Raw genomic sequence first — 9,091 nt, 5'->3', positions numbered from 1 at the left:
ATAATAAGAAACGGAGCAATTCCAATAGGGTCCTCACACCATCGGTGCTTGGGCCCTAATAAGAGGAAACAACTGAAGAAAATAGAAAAAGATATGTATAAATAAAAAAAGTATAAAAAATATATAAAAAACAAAAGGCAAAAAAAAAAAACTAAATGCATTATAAAAAATATTTTAAAAAATATTAAAAAAAAAAGGGGTTAGCGGTACAGAGCCTTCACGTGGCAGACCTGTTTTGACTAATTTTACAGTACCACACAGTAGGGCTGTGTATCACCAGCAAAGTCACGATACGATACGTATCACGATACAGACGCCTGAACAGTTGATGAATTACACTTTTCTGAGAATAGAATATTGAAGTGGAGATCGCTAAACTGCAAGCTAACCAGTGTTTTCAGAAAGCAAGCATGTTTATCCTCAGTGGAGAGAGAGTGCGTGCACAGGGTTGCCAGGTTGACAAAGATAAGTAACACACTTAGGAGATATTTCCGTATTGCGCAACGTCAAAAAAGCTCTGTTTTGGGGATTACGTCTCTTTATATTAAGCAACCCAGTTGTGTTCCTCTGCGGCCAGATTAAACCTTGATATAATTGTACTTGTAATCACTTATCTATCATGCAAATATGCTAATTAGAATATTACATGGCCAAAACATGTATCAGGCACCAGTATTCCTGGTCTAGGAGGAATACAAAGGAGTAATGGTCATTTTAAGGACCTGACGGCCGCCATTTTGAAAATGGGGCCTTTCTTGGAGTCAAACTTTGGTAAACTTTTAGTATGTTTTTAAGTACATCTGTTACTACTGTAAACCACTGAGAAACCTTTTGTTACAATTTTTTTGGGGTGAAGCCATATTTGCAGCTGACTAATTAGGCAGTTTTCATTTATTTGTAACCAATTGCTTTAATATATAATTGTACTTGTAATCACTTATCTATCATGCAAATATGCTAATTAGAATATTACATGGCCAAAACATGTATCAGGCACCAGTATTCCTGGTCTAGGAGGAATACAAAGGAGTAATGGTCATTTTAAGGACCTGACGGCCGCCATTTTGAAAATGGGGCCTTTCTTGGAGTCAAACTTTGGTAAACTTTTAGTATGTTTTTAAGTACATCTGTTACTACTGTAAACCACTGAGAAACCTTTTGTTACAATTTTTTTGGGGTGAAGCCATATTTGCAGCTGACTAATTAGGCAGTTTTCATTTATATGCTGTTAGTGTTGATGATCGCATTATTTTTCATATGCATATGCTTACATATGAGATCGCTCGTTTCTGTGTCTTCCTGGTCTGTGTTTTTGATCGAGTGATTCTAGACTCATTCAGGAGATGCGTAACAGCGCCTCCTAGCATATAACAGCGAGAACACAGAAACCGGAAAATTCTGTGTTTGGCGGGGAAAAGGTTAAAACACATGTATCGCCAACTAACTTCTGTTCAGTTCAGAAAGCTGTCACATTCAATAATACTGTAATATGTTTGTGATTCACTGACACTAAATCAAGGTGTGTCAGTGAAACCAGCCATTTGTTGTTTATTCAGCTCAAACTGAGTCCTATATGAGCTGTTTGAGGTTTGAAACCTGTTAGCAGCTTTACAAACATGTCCTGTGTTTAAGTTAGTTCTAGATAATATTTCATGTAGCAGATTTAATAGTGATCTAATAGTCTGATTTGTCCCTGGTTCTTGAGCTTCTTCAGACGTGAATCATTCAAAGCGTCTCCTGAATGTTTTAAAGATGAATCTCGACCTGACCGTTGATCGTGAACTACTACAAAGCATGTTAAGTGTTATTTCTCCTCATGTACAATTGTGTTGTGTTTGCAGAAATGGATGGAAGGCCTGAAATCAGTGATTCACAACTTCAAGGCGAATAACGTGTGTCCAATGACTTGCCTGAAGAAACAGTAAGTAGATCCACATAAAGATGACTCAACAATCAAACTAATGAATGACAAGCATCTATGTGTGGTCATTTATAGTGGTAATCAGACCCTGAATCAAGATCTGTTTGAGATCTGTTGCAGATGTGTTTGAGATCTGTTAGATATCTGTTTGAGATCTGTTAGAGGTCTGTTTGGGATCTTTTGAAGATCTGTTTGAGATCTGTTGCAGATCTGTTAGAGGTCTGTTTATGATCCGTTAGAGGTCTGTTTGAGATCTGTTAGAGGTCTGTTTGGGATCTTTTAGAGGTCTGTTTGGGATTTTTTGAAGATCTGTTTGAGATCTTTTGCAGATCTGTTTATGATCTGTTAGAGGTCTGTTTGAGATCTGTTAGAGGTCTGTTTATGATCTGTTAGAGGTCTGTTTATGATCTGTTAGAGGTCTGTTTATGATCTTTTAGAGGTCTGTTTGGGATCTTTTGAAGATCTGTTTGAGATCTTTTGCAGATCTGTTTAAGATCTGTTAGAGGTCTGTTTATGATCTGTTAGAGGTCTGTTTGAGATCTTTTGCAGATCTGTTTAAGATCTGTTAGAGGTCTGTTTGGGATCTTTTGAAAATCTGTTTGAGATCTGTTGCAGATCTGTTTGAGATCTGTTCAAGATCAGTTTAAGATCTGTTATAACCAGATGAGAATCAGCAGAATCCATCAGATGTTTGTCTTCATGAACTTTCTCTGTCTTTCTTTCTGTCTAGTTGGATGAGACTCTCCTTCCTAACGAATGTCAACGGCAAAATCCCGGTCCGAGGGTGAGTGTCTGATTCCTCTGGATCATCTCTTTGTTCTGTGATTTTTTGACTGATCTGATGTGATCTCGTCTCATGCAGTATCACACGGACGTTCGGCTCAGGTAAAACGGAGAAAGGAATCTTCCAGGCGCTGAAGGAACTCGGTCTCCCCAGTGGGAAGGTCAGAAAGAGTCTTAATTCATGATGCTGCTCTTATTGTGAGCGAATCATCAGTAATGTGATTATAAAGGGAAACACGTCTCTGACGTTCAGATGATGTCATCTAGACTCAGTTTTATTGCCAGGAATGAACAGAGTTATTTTAATATTTTATATATTTATTTGTTTTATTTATTACTTAAGGTATTTCTTAATGTATCTTAGTATTTTATGTATTTAATGTTTTGTCGTTTTATGTACAATCATTGTATTTATTGATATTTTGAATTACCTTTTATTTTTATATTTTCAGTTTGAGTACTTTTATAGATGTGAACCAGTGAGACTTTTGACTTGTTTTCCATTTAAAACATCTAAAAACCATTGAAAAACTTTTTAATCTTGATTAACCTGCCAGTGCAATAAAACACTTTTATTCAAGATACGGTTCTGAAAACAGAAGATTGATTTTTACATGGTTTTCCGCTGGAAAATTAGACATAAAGACGGGTTAAGAGCAGGATTTCAGTCATCAGTCCCTCATGGATCAAACCACATCTCGTCCTACTTTTGTTGGATATTCTGTTCCCGTCACATTGCAGAAGTTAAATACGTGTCATGCTGACTCTTAACCTGCTGATTTGGTTTTGCGTTGCAGAATGATGAAATCGAGCATTCGGCCTTCACCTTCGACATCTTCTACGCTCTGACGCAGAAGATCTGCCCTCGCACGGACATCGAGGAGCTCTTCAAGAAGATGTACGTCACACGCTGTTCAGTCCTCAAGGTTAACTAGTACTCTAGAGCCAGTACTGGAGCACTAACTATGAGATGAACTCTTAACAGCTTCAGCAGTTAACATTAACCCGTGTGTTTGACTAACGGTTTATGGAACATCAGACGGGTGTCGTACAGATGCTTTGTGATGTCTAAGTCTCTCTCTCTCTCTCTCTCTCTCTTTAATGGTTTTGTTTGTGTTATTATAACCAAACCAAATCTCTTCTGCTCAATTTCTTTGCAGCAACGGAGACAAAAGTGATTATTTAACCGTAGAGCAGTTAGTCAGCTTTCTGAATGAAGTAAGCTCTTTATCATCATTATTAACTGTGTGTGTGTGTGTCTGCATGTCTGTCGGCTTCCTGTGTTTGTGTTCATGTGTTTGCAGGCACACGCGTGTGGGTCACGCTGCATGTGGATCCGAGCGTGTTGCCGTGGGTCGTGCTTGTGTTTGTTGGGCTTTATTTGCTCGTCTTGTGCAGCCAGTCTCACGCTTGTTTGTCTGCTGAACACAAACTCTCTTAACGCACAGACACGGCACTGTTTGTGAACTATGTGTGTGTGTGAGTGTGTGCGTGTGTGTGTGTGTGTGTGTGTGCATGTGCTCTGCTTCTGTTTGTCGGTGATGGGCTTCCTGTGATGCGTTCCTGTGTTTGTGTTCACGCGTGTGCATGCGGATCAGAGCGTCACTGTGGGTCGTCTTGTGTTTGTTGTATGTTTGGTTTGCTCGTCTCGTGCTTGTTCGTCTGCTGAACACAAACGCTCACTGTCTGTGAACTAGTTAGTGATGTTCAAGCAGTTCAGAAGTGAAGCTCAGAATGTGAGTAAACTGGCCTGATACTCATCTCTTATCTAACATCAGATGCTGTTTCACTCCGTCTGCTTTAATATGAGTTACTTGAAGCGAGGACGTGCTGTGTGTTTTATGTGGTTTGGACAAATCTGCCCTCATAAGGGTAAAACATGCATCTGCGGATGCGCTCCGGTTAATTCTGTGGCTGTAGTTTCACAAGCTAAAAAAAAGAGTTGAGACTCGTCTGAGGACGAATCCCTCCTCATTTCAGATGTTCGTTTTCCCTGTAGAACCAGCGGGACCCTCGACTCAACGAGATCCTCTTCCCCTTTTATGAAGCCAAACGAGTCATGCAGATCATTGAGAAGTACGAGAGAGACGCCGTCTTGAAAAAGAAAGGTAAATGGAGGAGGTGTGATGAGTGTGTAATGAAATGCTCTCAGCTGATCCTCTGCTGCCCTCTGGTGGCCCGGCGGAGTCAGCACTGGGTTTGATTGACTTTAGTCATTTCCAGGTCTGGATATGTATGGAAACAAAGGAGACAGAGTATAGACAAATGTTTGTGTGTCCAGAATATTTCCCAAATTCTGTTTTCTAAAATATAACATTGATCGTTTTTAAAAAATACTATAAGGTATGTAGTTACAATATTCCAATTATTATAACATTCATAGTCAGAATGTAACATAACAGTTTATCAGATGTTAAAAGAATAGTTCACCCCCAAAAAAGATAAAAATTCAGCTAAAATTATCTTTAGAGTTCTGAAGAAAGTCATCTACATCTTGGATGGCCTGAGGATGAGTACATTAACAGCAAATGCGTTCAAAATGGGTTTTAAAAAGTCTTAATTCACTTTTCCACAAGTTAAGGCCTTAATAAGCTCCTAAGTCAAAGCAGAAAGTCATAAATTCATAAAGTCGTGTCATTAAATGTTGCACACACTACAAAAACTGAATCTCTTCCTCAGTATCTTTGTATTGTTTTCTAGTACAAATATCTAGACATCCATAAACCAAGACACATTTACTGGAGATGCAGAATGAAGATATGAAATCTTGTTTTCTGAGAAACTGATCAAAATGAAGTGAGTTTCTGCTTAAAACAAGAACAAATATCTGTCAGTGGGGAATTAAAACTAGTTTTTTTCCTTTGAATTGAGTTGATTTTTTAAAGTTTGTTTTAATCATAATTCATAAATCATAAAGTTTGTTTTTTTATTTTATGTTAAGTAAACAGAACACAAGACTTCATGTCTTCATTTTGCTTCTCAAGTAAATGTGTCTTGATTTAAGGATGTTTAGAGATTCACTTTTTTGTCAAAAATGAATTGAAAAGTAATGGAGATCTGTCAGAAGTTGTATTTTTAAAAGTGTTGCTTATACAACACACTGATGTGAGCCTGCAGCACAAAAGCAGTGTTAAGTCGCTGGGGTATATTTGTAGCAATAGCCAACAATACATTGTATGGGACAAAATTATACATTTTTCTTTTATGCCAAAAATCATTAGGATATTAAGTAAAGATCATGTTCCATGAAGATATTTTGTACATTTCCTACTGTAAATATATCAAATCTTAATTTTTGATTAGTAATATGCATTGCTAAGAACTTCATTTGAACAACTTTAAACATGATTTTCTCAATATTTAGATTTTTTTGCACCCTCAGATTCCAGATTTTCAAATAGTTGTATCTCAGCCAAATATTGTCCTATCCTAACAAACCATACATCAATGGAAATCTTATTTATTCAGCTTTCAGATGATGCATAAACCTCAATTTCAGAAGATTAAATTTTGTGGTCCAGGGTCACATTTTTGTTTCATATTTGTTTCAATTCAATTTATTCCTTAATTTTCTTTACTTAGTTTCAAAAAGGTCTCAAAAAACTTAAATGTACCTTCATAAAGTCTGCAGAAACCCTGTTTGAAAAATCTCCAGAGCAGTCTGAGGATCTGTAACTGTAAGTTTGAGTTCTCACCTGATCATCTTGTCTTCAGGTCACATGTCCAGCGACGGCTTCTGCCGCTACCTGATGTCGGACGAGAACGCGCCGGTGTTTTTGGACCGTCTGGATCTGTGTCAGGAGATGGAGCATCCGCTGGCTCATTACTTCATCAGCTCCTCACACAACACCTACCTGACGGGTCGGCAGTTCGGCGGGAAGTCCTCGGTGGAGATGTACCGACAGGTGCTGCTGTCCGGATGCAGGTATGCCTTCATCATCATCATCTCATCGTCACTGTGAATAAATAACTAAACACGCTCCGCTCCCGTCAGAGACGTCATCACGTCAGAAGTGCGTCTGCATGTGTTGCACTGATGAAACGACACACCTGTATCTCAATACTATACTTCTCACTTTAAACGGGCCATGACATGGATTTTTTTATTATTTTAATATGTTCCTTGAGGTGTACTTATAATGTTAATAAAGTTTTTTGCACAAAAAAACAAATAAATATGTGGAAGAATGATTATTTTCAACCCTCATTCTAGGGCTGGGCGATTTTTCAGATTTTTTTATTAATTCGAATTTAATGTTTTGCCACGATTTTATTTTTTATAAATCGAGGAATCACTATTTTGAATAGAAATATTACCAAACGTTAGATTTAGACACTTTGACAATATGCCGAGAAAAGAACGATCCAACTGCGTTCAGTGAAGTACCGTGAGTAGAATATACAGGTGCATCTCAATAAATTAGAAAAAATGTTTTTTTTTATTGGTCTTATGAAGTATTCTAATTTGTTGAGATAGTGAATTGGTGGGTTTTTGTTAAATGTGAGCCAAAATAATCACAATTAAAAGAACCAAAGACTTAAACTACTTCAGTCTGTGTGCATTGAATTTATTTAAAACACGAGTTTCACGATTTGAGTTGAATTACTGAAATAAATGAACTTTTCCACGACGTTCTAATTTATTGAGATGCACCTGTATATCACTAGACACCATTCACACAGAATGAGCTTTTGTGTTGATAAAGATGCGACGCAGGCAGTGGAATAGCAAACATGCAAGAAGATGGGAGTGAACTTCTCTTAACTTTTTTAACTTTAGAATTGCTGTTTCATGCATGAGATGCTGCAAGAGACACGAGCGCAACAGTCAAACAGTCCATGTTTAAGTCAAGTCGAGCTTTATTGTCATTCCGCTACATGTGTGGACATGCAGTGGAACGAAATGTCGTGTCTTGCAGGACATAAATAAACAAACATAAATATAAACATTCAACACCTAGACGTAAGAACAATTTTTAAACCTATACATAACTAACTTACTGAAAGTGGTAATCTAACTATACATATACTATAAATAGTTGACTATACATATACATAACCTAAGAGAGACTATACAAGTACTTAACATAATAACTGTACATGATATTGTGCAAAAGAGGTATTTAAGGTTAAGAAGCAAATCGTGCAATATGATTTTTGGTGCATTCACAAGTAAATATTTGTGTTATCTTATTAAGTCCTTGTAACATGGAGTGTTTATAAGAAAGTGTCTGGTGCATTTAGAAAGAAAAGAGTGTGTTTCTACAGGTGGTTTGTCCAGCCCACTCTCCTGTGTGTAGCACACTCAGAGTTGCACAATGTTTTTGAGGTTTTCAACGGTTTACATGTGGTGTGGGGGGAGAGAGGATCTTGGTTTCAGGAGCTAGGGTTGGGGATGGGGTTTCAGAGGGGGGTGAGGTGATTGGAAGTGAGGGCTCTCACAGCCTGGGGAAAAAAGCTGTTGAGCAGTCTTGCAGAGCAGACTCTGACCTCTCCGCTGTAGGGTCTTGCGGTCAGCAGCACTGCAGTTCCCGTACCAGACAGTGATGCAGCTGGTCAGCACGCTCTCAGTGGTTCCCCTGTAAAATGTGGTGAGGATGGGTGGAGGGAGACTTGCTCTTTTAAGTCAGCGCAGGAAGTGGAGCCACTGTTGCGCCTTCTTGGAGAGCGTGGGTCAGCAGCGTGAAGAGCAGCGGGCTGAGCACACAGCCCTGTGGGACACCTCTGCTCAGTGTGGTAGTGCTCGAGATGTTGTGGCCGACACAGACTGACTGAGGTCTTCCGGTTAGAAAGTCCAGGATCCAATTACAGAGGGAGGTGTATAGGCCCAGTAGGTTTACATTTACATACATTTATATTTAATCATTTAGCAGACGCTTTTCATCCATTTTATACAAATGACGACCAGCAATTAGTCTAGCACAGTACACATAACTAGTTTTTTTTTTAATAGAATGGAGTAGAATAGAACAGAATAGAATAGGTAAGTGCTAGTATTAGTTCGTCAGGTGCTGGCGAAAAAGATGTCTTTAGATGTTTTTTTGAAAATGGCTAAAGACTCAGCTGCTGGGATTGAGATCGGGAGGTCGTTCCACCAGCTGAGGACAGTCCAGGAAAAGGTCTGTGATAGTGATTTTGTGTCTCTTTGGGATGGCACCACAAGGTATCGTTCACTTGCAGAACGCAAGCTTCTGGAGGGCGCATAAGTTTGAACTAGCGAGTTTAGGTATATTGGTGCAGCGCCAGTTATTGTCTTATAGGCAAGCATCGGTGCGAGCAGCTACTGGTAGCCAGTGTAAACTGATGAGAGAGGTGTAACATAAGCTTTTTTTGGTTCGTTACTGTCGGATCATCTGGTTGGAATGAGAAGTAGAGTTGAGTGTCATC

The 9,091-nt window shown here is 38.6% G+C and overlaps 1 pseudogene; it reads left to right on the top strand.

Annotated features, from left to right (window-relative positions):
* LOC107704369 (1-phosphatidylinositol 4,5-bisphosphate phosphodiesterase beta-4-like) overlaps positions 1-9,091 on the top strand; it is a 56,681-nt pseudogene that overhangs the window by 6,963 nt on the left and 40,627 nt on the right.

Source organism: Sinocyclocheilus anshuiensis, unplaced genomic scaffold, assembly GCF_001515605.1.
Source record: "Sinocyclocheilus anshuiensis isolate Anshui unplaced genomic scaffold, SAMN03320099.WGS_v1.1 scaffold1115, whole genome shotgun sequence".
NCBI classification, from domain to species: domain Eukaryota; kingdom Metazoa; phylum Chordata; class Actinopteri; order Cypriniformes; family Cyprinidae; genus Sinocyclocheilus; species Sinocyclocheilus anshuiensis.
The sequence above is the reverse complement of the archived record's forward strand: the minus strand, read 5'-3'. Positions and strand labels throughout refer to the sequence as shown.